Source organism: Poeciliopsis prolifica, unplaced genomic scaffold (assembly GCF_027474105.1).
Source record: "Poeciliopsis prolifica strain line A6 unplaced genomic scaffold, Auburn_PproV2 SCAFFOLD056, whole genome shotgun sequence".
Lineage (NCBI taxonomy): Eukaryota > Metazoa > Chordata > Actinopteri > Cyprinodontiformes > Poeciliidae > Poeciliopsis > Poeciliopsis prolifica.
In genome coordinates, this window is record NW_026562431.1 from 3,135,898 (window position 1) to 3,148,066 (window position 12,169).

The following is a 12,169-nucleotide window of genomic DNA, read 5'->3' on the forward strand; positions in this document are numbered from 1 at the left end:
GGCGACGTCTCCCGGTGACGACGCCGGAGCTCAAGGCTTCAGCGGGAAGGCCGCCGGAGGCGCGCGAGGACGGCGCCGCGAGGCCGCCACCTCTCCGGGACTGATTTAGGTCACGAGATGAACGTCTATGGGGATTTTGAAGGCGGCAGGCCGGGCGGGCGGTGCTGCATGTCAGAGGAAGCTGGATTAGCCAGAAGACAGGTGGCGGGGCGACGCTTTGGAAAACAGATCAAAAAGCACGAGGCACGCGCTTCCCACAAGGTGAATTTCATGTACCTCTCAGTTCATCTGCCAATGTCTTTAAACAGACAGTGTTATGTACTTTCCAGTCACTGACACAATCAATTAACCATGCTAACTTCAGTTGCTATGAAATTGCCTCAAATCAAATAAAACTCAAAACAAATTAGATTTTGTAATTTAATTTTTTGAAATTGGGCCTCTGTCTCTTTAAAAACAACAACAAACAAAAAAACTCCTGCTCTTTCTGAAACTCCGCCTCCAGGAAGTCATCACCTGTCCTCACAACGTCAGAAGGTTAAAGTGGTTAACATTAAAGGGTTAACCAGATCAACCCTTTAATGTTAAGCTCAGCAGATTTGCAGTTCCAACAGATGCTTGCTAATTGCTGCTGACTAGTCTGAAGGAGCTGAGTGGAGGGAAGAGAGCTCTGTGAGAAGGAAGCTTGGAAAGCTGAATGGTTGCCATGAAAATTAAAGGATTTCTCAAACACACATAAAAGAATCAAGGCAACACTGCAGGTTTTTGATGAGGGAATAACATTATCACATGATGGAAAGTAAAAAAAAAGTCATATTTTTTTAACACTGCCCCTTTAATGAAAGCAATTAGATTATGTTTCTCAATAAATTTTTGTAAAGTCAAGTCTCAAATCAAGTCTTTTGCCCCAATTTCAAGTCAAGTCTTAAATCTCTGTTGACTGATGAAATTCTAGCTCTTCAACACCGCATTACTGTCCAGTGATGGTATAGTTACTTTGAGAAAGTAACTCTAATCAGATTACTGATTACTCCTTGAAAAAATCATTTTGTTTACTGATTACTTGATTTGGAAAGTAACAAAGTTACATTAAAAGTAATGTTTTTAGTTACATTCAGCAGCTGCTAACAATAACAACGCTCTGCCACCTGTGAACATCACATTGATCTTTGCCTATACTTCATTGTAAGCTGTTTTATAATGATTACATCAATAATTTGTCTCCACTTATATGTTTGAACTGAAGGTGAGATTATTTAATGGTTACAACAGTACAAAAAAACAACAACTTTAGTGCATGTTTAGTGCACTCTTGTGCATGTTTTTGTGTGTTTCTATTGTCTGGAAAACTATAAATAGGATTTCAGACCATCCCCCCACCCCAGCCTCCAGATTCTGCTTTACGGCCCTGTGTTTGCTGCAGCACACAGAGCTCTTCCTGTGGCTCCACAACTCAGATGGCTGCACAGATTTGTGACATTTATCTTAATATGAATAATTATAATGGCATTTAGTTGCACAACTTTATAGACTCATTCATTTGTGGCTCTTTTCATGTTTATTACATTTAGTCTCAATGTTTGCAGTCTGTTGTAGCGCAAAGCGAAGCTCGACATCATTCAGGTAATATATTTACTTGACATTAACAAAGACACAGCGGGACGGATCATCCGGGAAACAATGGACGGGGAGAGTCTGACTATAGCTAACTGGATGTCGTTTACGACATCTGGGGTTTATGTCTCCTTATTTCCAAACCGCAACCCGCGACTCATTAAATCTGCAAGCGACTTTAGAAAAAAACAAGCCCAAAGCTGCTTATATTGAACAGACTTGGTGACCAAAACTCAAATTAGTTCTTGTTTTTCTAGCAACAAAATGCACATCTCTTTCTTCCCTCCATTGTCTATGTTTTTGTCGCTGCTGATAGTGTCGCATAGAAATGGCGGTCACTCCCCAAGATGCAGAGAGGAAATAAAATAAAATGACAAAGGAAAATAGAAACGCACAGCGATTTTGATAAGTAACTGTAGTCTGATTAGTGGGTTTGAAACAGCAACGCGTTAGATTACTCGTTACTGAAAAAAGTGGTCTGACGCATTACTAAATAATGCGGTACTGACATCACTGATGCTGTCAGGGTCCAGATCCTGTATCCTATGAGCATTAGTCAACACAAACAGCTGACAAAGATTTTAAAAAACATTTCTAAATAAGTATGTATTCGTCTTCAGAAAAGTGACAAAGTGTGACATTTACCCTAGAAGTAGTGTCTAAAAATGAAGTTCAAAAAATATGACTAAAAAGAGATTAACACTTACTTGTGTTAAATTTATGAAAGAATTAAACAAAGTGGGGTTTTGTTTAGTCTTGGAGACATATTTGTGTGGTTATAACAAAGCAGCAAACAAGAATTAGCCACTTTCATCGATGGCCACAAGCTAATCAATCTTGTTTTTTCCTCCACACTGCAAAAACAGAAAATCTTATCAAGTATTTTTATTCTAGTTTCCAGTGCAAATATCTTAGTACACTTGAAATAAGACAAAACTAACCTTAATGAAAATATTTGAAGTAACCAGGTGTGATGGTGTTTATGTCAGAACAAAGACTAAATTTGAAGCTGTGATCCTGACCTTTTTTTGTAGTTTTTTTTTCAAACACTCAAGACTTACAGTCTCATGGTTTACAACTCAAATCTTATTGAAAGTCTCTCTCCCATGTAGTCGGGGATAAAAGCAGTGTGTAAGCTACAGGCCATGGCTCTGACATGTGACTACTCGTTCCACTGGCAGGTTATTTTACTTATAATAGGGAAAATGTCTGGTTAAGCCCGGAAATAATCTGCCAGCAAAGCTTTTTCATCCATATTGAGGAATTACGTAACTAAACAAACTCGTATATCTTGCTGAGAACATAACTGTAGGTTATGCTACAGTCCATACCTGCATTTGCTCAAGCTAAACTTGAGCATCTGTTTTAATGACAAGGGCATTAAAAAACCCCAAAAAACTACAACTCTTGAACTGTTTTAGGGATTTGAAATTTAAGAACATTCTGATAAAATCTTGTAGTGGTATTGACCTTATAAAAACTATATATCGGTTCTTGTGTAAGCTCACCTGAAACGCTGAGTGTCTATAGAGATAAAATCCTGCGGTTGGTCCCTCTGTGTGTTTGATCTTATCAAGGTGAAGGAGAAAAACTCCTCTTCCTGCCCTTTGTCCTTTATCTCTCAGCTCTCTGGTTGGGTTTAATCGTAGAACGCCTAAACAAAAGGTGAGGAGTTAAACGACAGCTGAAAGGAGGCACAGGCTACAGGAGGTCTGCGGCTCCTTGAACTCCACTCAGGGTTTAGAGTGGATCATGTGCTGAGCCCTGGGAGATGCTGGAGGTTTTCTGATTGGCTCATCAGATGTGATGTCACCTGTAAAAGGAAACTATTTGTTATATCTCAATTGCTCTCCTTAAAATACAGTGTTGTGACAAAATTGTCCTTCTGTCAGTTTTCTCTTGCTTAAAAAAACTAACTAGAATAGAAGTAAATATGCGTTTTAAAAAAGTCTTTTAGATTGAATGTCACTCCGCTCTAGAAATATTTCACAAAATGCATCTAGGAAAATTCTGAAATACCATAAAGAGGCAGCAGAAACTCTATGTGAGTTTAACAAGGTCTGACTTGGCAGAAAGCAGGTCAGTAGAGTGAATCCTATTAGAACGACACACAGGCAAACACATGCTGCTCCTACAGTAAGTACTGCAATGTGCACATATGACAACAGTCGTGTGTTTTTTTCAGATTTACTTCCCTGTCAAGCAAAAGCGTCAACAATAGTAACGGTAAAATCTGACATTAGGCTCATCCCCTCTCATTATCAGATCAAATATCCACTCAGACGCCTTCCTCTCCTCCCCCCATCTCACTTCCTGTCCTCTGTTATGCCGCTCTAGGCTGACCGTCACCCGGGTGTGTTTAGATGGATGACGGTCGGTCCTGCATGATACAGTGAGCAGACACTAATCCTCCGGTTAAATCGCCTGAGCATCATCTGTCCAGCAGGGGATTAACCTGAGAAGCACACGGGGGTCAACTCACAAAGCCTGAACCAAACGCAGGGTCCCATAGCCACAGAGACGGGCTCCTTCAGTCAGTTCTGGGAATCCAAACGTATGTATCTGAATCAGGGCCTGTATTATCTACTTTCCAGCCCCATAGTGCCATTTCGTAACACAATCAAGTAACTATGTTACCGTCACTTGTTTGAAAAAATGCTGTGTATGTCAAACATGACCTCGAAGGGAGAAAATGTGCAGAGAGCTCGCGAGAGAAAGGCGTCGTCTCAAAGGAGAACCGTGGCGACGTGGTTTGAGATGATGGAAAGGCAAATCTCTGAGCAGACTGGTGGAAGCTGAGTCTTTGATAGAGCCTGTAAACACCAAAATTAGACGACAACAACAACAGAAGAACATGAGTCCTGCTGGTGTCAGAAGAGGCCTGCCTGAGTTCAGCTTAAAGTGGGTTTTCTCCATCATTTTCTGAAGAATCTCTGTGGCAGAATATCTTGGCTCCTCTGCCTGCAGTTGAGGCCTTTGGCCTCTAGGTGTCAGTGTGGCCTTTCATCTCATTCCTGATGTTTTCACGCTCACTTTACAGATTCTTTACACGCAATAGGCGTCAGCAGTGGCTCACGACAGGTCGCCCTCTGCCCACCTGCGACACTGACCAGGAAGATGCTGCTATGGCAACCGCTGCTCTGCGTTCCGCCATGTTGTTTTCTTCTTACAGGTGTCGTGAAATGACCTGATTCTCTCCATTAACGCCTTCTGATTGCAGTGTGAACAATGATTAGAAGCTGAAGCAATGACTGAAACATGGACGGAACGACGTTCCAATGAATTTAAATCAAATTCTAATTTATTATAATACACAAATTAGCATATAAACATATACATTTCTCTATTTATTCTATTTACCACCCATCATGAGGTTTGGGGATGGAGTGGTTATAATTTACCTTAAAGGGGTAGTATTGTGTAAAATCCCCTTTTTGGAGCTTTACATCATGTTATGATATTCCCTCATCAAAAACATACCAACTTGTTCTTATATGCATATTTGAGAAATCCTTTGAATCTCCCATGGCAACCATTCAGCTGCGTAAAAGCCTCAGTGGACCTAGAGCCTGTACTTATTATGCAAACTATTTCTCTGTCCAGTGCTCCAAAGAGCGCTTGTAAACGGCTTGACGTCATGACAACGTGCTGGAGGTGGAACGTTGAAAAGAGCAGGAGCTTCTTAAAGAGACAGGGGCCCAATTTCAAGGTGTCAAATTGCTTAGTCAAGTTTCTTTTAAGTCATGTTTGACATATACAGCATTTTAAAACAATTGAATGTAATCTATAGTTACTTGAGCTATAAATGACACTATGTGCCTGGAAAATACATACTGCCATGAAAGTCGTATGTGAAAACAGTTTTTTGTGGCTATCTTTGACATAAAAGTTTGTTTTACGAGGAGATTATTTTAGCACTGTGCTATTTATTCCTCAATAATTTGACAGAAATTACATGCAGTAAACAGCCATATTGTGGTCTATAGTGTACAAATGCTCAACCTTCTGGTCAGGCAGCGCTTCAGGGACCTAAAATATGTGAAAAAGTGAAATTGAAACACATTTTTCGCAGCAAAACCATTTTTACAGCTTTGTACTTACGGAAAAAAAGGTCCGTGGAGCAGATCTTTTTCTGAATCAATAACCAGCAAAAGTTTTTGTGGATTTTGCCCCATTTGTTCAGTGGCTGACTTTTAATTATCATTAATTAGATGCAGTCACTGGCAGCTTCCTTCTACCCTATGTGGAGTCTGATGTATGAGATTTCACACATAATGGTTGCCAGGTGGATGACATCAGGCGTTAGCGACGGGACGTGACAGCGGCAGCGGGTGTAAAGAAACGTCAATGCGGCTCTATAGACAAAGCAGAGACAAAGAGCGCTGGCTAATTACAGCAGCCGTCAACAGGCTTTCTTAAAGACGGAGGCGTGCTCCCTCTGCCTCCTCACACCGCTGCCGCTCGCATTATTTATAGAGCAGCGAGCAACACACACACACACACACACACACACACACACACACACACATCGGCAGCTTCAACGGTTAGAGGCATTTGGCCTGGAGACACTTGGCTGCCGGGCTGATTTTCATTCTGGCTTTTTAAAAACAAGATGATGTGAAAACCGTGGACTCCAGCATCTGAGATGACAACAGGGAAGAATGCAAATAACAGGGATCGGCCCTGGGGGGCGCGTCCAGGTTGTGTACTCGGCCCCTTTCAGATGTGACACATTGGTTGAGTAACTGCAGCTCAACTTGGAGACCTGGAAAATTACTGACACCTTTCTGACAAAAATACAAAGAAATGAATCCTTATAATAGGGAATATGGTAATATGACTAACCGCTGTGGGTGCCATAGTGCAGGGGCGGCACAGCAGCTGCAAAACAAAACAAGCCACTTCACTGTTTCTATAATCGCACTGGATTTGTTCAGCTCTCACTCTCAATGTTAAACCAGGTCGGTCACAGCTGAGTGGAATAATTCAACATTCGACTCTTTTAAAAACACAGTTTTGAATTCACACCGTCTATGTTTCTTTTTTGAAAACCTACGTTCATCTGTTGTTTGTGGCCTCTTAATCCTCAAACGGTCGCAGCGGTGCTCTCTCCGGGGTCCAGTGGGCGAGAGGCTAGACAGGTCGATAGTCCATTAGTGGGAAGACACACATGCTTGCACACATTCACTACTGACCTGGTCATTTAACCAAGTCTGCTTGTTTTCAAACTGCAGGAAGAAGCCAGAGCGCCCAGAGTGATCCCAGGCAATCTCACGGAGACAATGCAAACTCCATAAAAAGAGGGATTTGAACCTTTACAGCGTTTTAAAAATGAACATGTCTGAGGTGTGTGTTTTAAAGTGGTTCAAAGAAAAGCTTCATTTCTATCATGACTTTGCTAACACTGTGAGGAAGTGACCTCCTGCTCCACCGTCTTCAAATTAAACCAGTTATCTCAAACGTTTGTGCAGCACAAATTTCCATTTGTGCTGCTTTAATTTTAAATCCATTAATCAATGCTTCCAGAGGTCATCGAAGGTCAACAGCTCCACCACGTTAACACAATCAAATGAAATGTGGTGTCAGTGAACACTGCCACATTTGTGCAGCACAAATTTTTGTAGATGTCAGTGGTCACTAGAGGAATTAGCAAAATGACCAAAATCACATAAAATGTAGTTAAATTAATCGTGTTATGTTTGTGCTGCTTTGTGCATCTAAAGTAGTGGTAGCAAAGTAGATATGCACAATATTTGAAAGTGTGGTTGGGGAGGAAAAGGTCCAGTTGACCTCTGGTGAACTTTTATGAATATCTTTTAAATGATAGGTGTCAAACAATATTGCAGCACAAACAATATCATTTGACACCAAGTTTTTGTAATTTGAAGAAGTTGGTGGTCTGGCTGACCTTCGATGACTTCTCAAAAATATTTACTAATATCTTTAAAAGGAGAGCAGCACAAACAAAAAAAATTGCCGCACAGACATTTGTCACCAATTTTGCTTTATGTCTTATAGTTTGAGGTTCTTCTATAATAACGGTGCACTAGTGTTGGAGAGATGGTGTAGAAATCAAACGGGCTGCTCTCCGTCTGTGAGAAGTGCGTTGGGTTTGCTGCTGGCAACAAACATCAAGGCATCAAAATTTCTAATGAATCCCAAAATAAATTGCCCCGCATTTGTTTTCCTGTCCTCTAATGATCCGTCTGCTTCATTCAGGAATTTAAAAAAGTTGTTTCGTCACTCTAATTTCCAGGACAGTCATATAAATAAAAGGCTGTTTGGGCTTCCCTGATACAAATGTAAACATTTCGGGGCGTTCTGGTAATTTGGCAAATGTTCGACCAATTACATCCATCGCTCGGCCGTTTTGTTTCGCCGGCGTTTATCTGAGCTCGGCACATTATACTCTGTTTATCCTGCCCTGAAAGGGGGAGCTGGAAGTAATTACCATCATCCAGGCCTGATGGCTGCGTCCTCTGTTTGCCGCTGCGGCTTGATGTCGCTTTTCCAGCCACAACACAAGCAGAAAACAGAAGGCAGGCGGAGATAAATGGAGGGAGCAGAGATACCGAGGGGGGGCGAGCCAAACAGGAACTGCAGAACAAGAAGATTCTGGCGCAGAATTAATGTTTTTCTCCCAATTTATTAGGGATCCTGTTGCCGCGGTGAATGTTTTAACACATGCACTCGTTACGAAGCAGGACGGTTGCTTCTGGTTCAACATTTACAGCTCACAGTTGACATGAAAGGGAGAAATAAGAACAAGTTGTTGTCGAGCGAGGATTCTTAAAGCAGATCGGAAGGGAGTCCGAATCTGGAGGCAGGAGGCGTCTCTCTGATTTGTAGAAACCTCCCTTCAAGATTATCTAACAAAATAAACTGAAATTAGCAAATAATATTAGTTCAGCACCTTTGGATATAGTAGATTTTGTTCATGTAGATTTTTCTGGACGAAATCCTCCAAGTTCCATGTAAGCGGATGAAAGAAGCATAGAACAATTTGGAAATTTAGGAAACATTTAAAATGAACATTTTAGACTAATTTCGGATCCCCTTCCATATTGTAAAGCCATCTGCTGAGTCAGCAGATGGGTTCACAATGTACAATGCTGAGAAACTTTTGTGTTGAGTAACTTCCCTATTTTATTTATTTCAGTTTCTAGAGCAAATTACCACAATATGGATATCCTATTGTAACATAGGACGTTGAAATTCAGAAGTGCAAGAATGAGCAATTAATATCAAATTAGGATTATGTGACAATAGCTTGTAGATTTTTGGTCAAAATATTGACAGCTTTGGACAACAAAACATACTTAAAGGGGCAGTACTATGTACTTACTATAGTATCATAGCACAATCAACTAACTATGTTACCTTCAGTTGTTATGAAAATGCTATATATATCAAATATGACTGAAAAAAATTTGACTTGAAATTTGGGCTCTGTCCCTTTAACAAACTCCTGCTCTTTATGAAACTCCGCCTTCAGGGAATCGTCACAACATGGATCCTCTATCAACTGCTTAGCAATGTTTTTACCAGCATTTCATTGAGGAGTAGCTCTTATGACGAGCTCAGTTGACGCTCAGTTCCATCAGGTGGTTTGCTAATTGCTGCAGGCTAGTCTGAAGGAACTCAGAGGGGGAGGGCTGCTCTGTGAGACAGAAGCTCAGAAACTGAAGCCAAATGAGAGTAAAAGGATTTCTCAAACATGCATGAAAGAATGAAAGCAACACTCCAGGCATGTTTTTGGTGTGATAATAACATTATAACATTATGTAAAGCTTTTGACGTTTTCACAAACAATATATTTTGAGTGAGAATGACTCCTGGGACCTCTGCTAATTCCTAACGAAGAGCATCGATCTTTGGCTGCGACTCCAAAACACATTCTGAAGTTCTCAGAATGAGCTCAGAATCTCAAACTCTTTATGGTTGTGTGAAGCTCAGGACGTCAGCCAGGAGCCCATCTGTCCCTGACTTCATGTTTTCCACAGAGCCTAAAGGAGAAGTGGATCGCCCTAACGTAATGTCCAAAGACCTGCTTGTGTTCATATAAAACCTGGATGCTTCTGCTGGGCGTATTTCACAGCAACACTTCAGTTAGGAGCCAATCTGTCTTTGTTTACTTCCTGGCCGGAGAAGCGTGGACTTATCGAAACAGGAGAAGAACTCCAGAGAGTGAGACTTTTTGTCAGTCACAAGAAAACAAGTCAAAGAACCCAGAAGGAGAAAACTGCTTCCAGAGCAGAAAATTCTCCTCCTCTGCTCCCTTCTTCTCCTGCTCCCACCAACAGGATTTCTGCATTTTTCCCCATTAAGGCGCTGTGCATAAATAGCAAAGCTCTGCCCCAAATTATAAAATTGCTTTCCCTTTTTAGCCAAGACCCTGAGGAAAGAGAATTAGCCTTGACTCTTGGAGTGATGGGAGCTTTTTGATCATTAGGTTGACGCTGAGCCACATGAAAACTAACAGGGCATCAATCAGCTTAAACTTTCTTCTTTGATAAAACGTGTAGTTAGAGCAGCTTAGGTTATGCTGAAACGATTAATCGTGATTGATTGGTTCTTGAAATAGTTCACAGCTAATTTAATAATCGATAAATCATTAACTGGAGTACACAAACTCTAAAAAAAAAAAAAAAACTGCAATTTGCTGAAAAATAACACAGCCAGAGTAGTAATTAAGCCAAAACTGTTATACTGTTTGACTTTCTAATTTTCCTGATGACTCCTGCACAAAAAATTAAATAATAATACATAAAAAAAAAATAGCCGAGGAACAGCTGAAAATAGCAATCCAAGAAATGCGGGTAATTTTAAAGAAAATATAGCGCCGCTCTTGGTTCTTTCTCAGCGTTGTCCAGGCGACAAACTAAAACAGTTTCTTATAATTCAAATCCACTAGTCGTGTGTCACTGTGGAACCATGAGACCTTTAAAATTACGATGCTGACACACACACGCACGCACACACACACACACACACACACAGCAGAGGGCTGGACGTAGCAGGTCTCTGTCGATTGCTGCTCGTTCATCTTAAATTGCGTTATGACAACACAGTAAACACACCGGTGTTAATTAGCGACCAATCAGAGCATCTGAAGCAAAAATGGGTTGACCTCAGTTTTTCTACAAGCAGTTTCTCCAATTACTCGTCTTAAAACATTTGTCCTGCAGCTTTTCTGCGAACAAACGATGAGCAACTGGGGGAAGTTCAATAGAAGAGAGTGCAGCGCCGCAGTGAAGTCACACATCAATGAAAACCGGCTTGCGTGTGTGTGTGTGTGTGCATGTGTGTGTGTGCGTGTGCGTGTGTGTGTGTGTGTGTGTCTGTGTGTGTGTGTGAGTCAGGGAATCCTCTGGGGAATTCATTTTCTTCACACTGAAGGAGCTTTGGAAGCAGAGAAAGAGGACGAAAAATTGCTCAGAAATTCACTCGCTTTTACCCAAGATTGTAACAAGCTCTGCAGCAATGTTAGAGTTCCTCTGCACGCACACACACACACCACATGCATATCACAGCAGGGTGTGTTACGCCTGGGTTGCATCAGCAGCAGCAGGAGCGGCTCGGTGGTCATGAACAGACTTTGAAATCATCTTGTAGGCTGCATTCGTTAAACATTAGGCAGGATCAGTGTGTTGCCCCGCTGCATGGCTTCTTATTTATATAACCTCTTGGTAAACACATTTCTAAATTCTCAAGTTATTGCACTCAATGTAGCTTAAATTAGGAGCTTCAGGTGAGATTTCTGCTCTGTCGCAGCAGTCTGTGTGTTGTTTAGTAGAAATAACACTTGACTTTATAATTTAACGCCTTGAAATTGGGCCTCTGTCTCTTTAAAAAGCTCCTGCTCTTTCCGAAACTCTGCCTCTAGGAAGTCCTCACAGCATTCTTATTTATTCATTAAAGCGGCAGTATTATGCGTTTTCCAGGCACAGAATGACATTTATGGCACAATCAAGAAACTATGTTACCTACAGATGTTTACAAAATCTAATATGAAAATATATTATAATGACCAAAGAAAATCTACTTCCTGATTTAATACTTTGAAATTGGGTCTTTGTCTCTTTCTGAAGCTCCTCTACAGGAAGTCATCGTAACTTTCTTCCTCTATTAACCTTTTAGCAGCGTTTTAACCAGCGTTTAACTCAGAAGTAGCTCCTATAATGAGCTCAGCCAATGCTCAGGTCCACCAAGTATTTGCTAATTGCTGCTGGCTGATACCAATAGCAATATTGGCCATAAATAAAACCTGGTTGATATTAACAAACAATATTTCTGTTCATATTGCTGCTGTTTGTTTCTGGAGGGGAAGGAGTGAAGGTTGGTCCTGTGGTCCTTGGTCATGTGACAGTACCTGTGTTTTTATTAACCACAGAAAAGCGAAATCTGACATTTCGAAAATGAATTCAGAAACATGTCAACTTTGAAAAAAAGCTGTGGCTCTAGTATGAGGTGGGACTTTTCCCCTCCCCACCCATATCAAATTAGTTTATTTCGTGAAACAGCACCTTTTTCACAGCCTGCGCTCAACAATCAG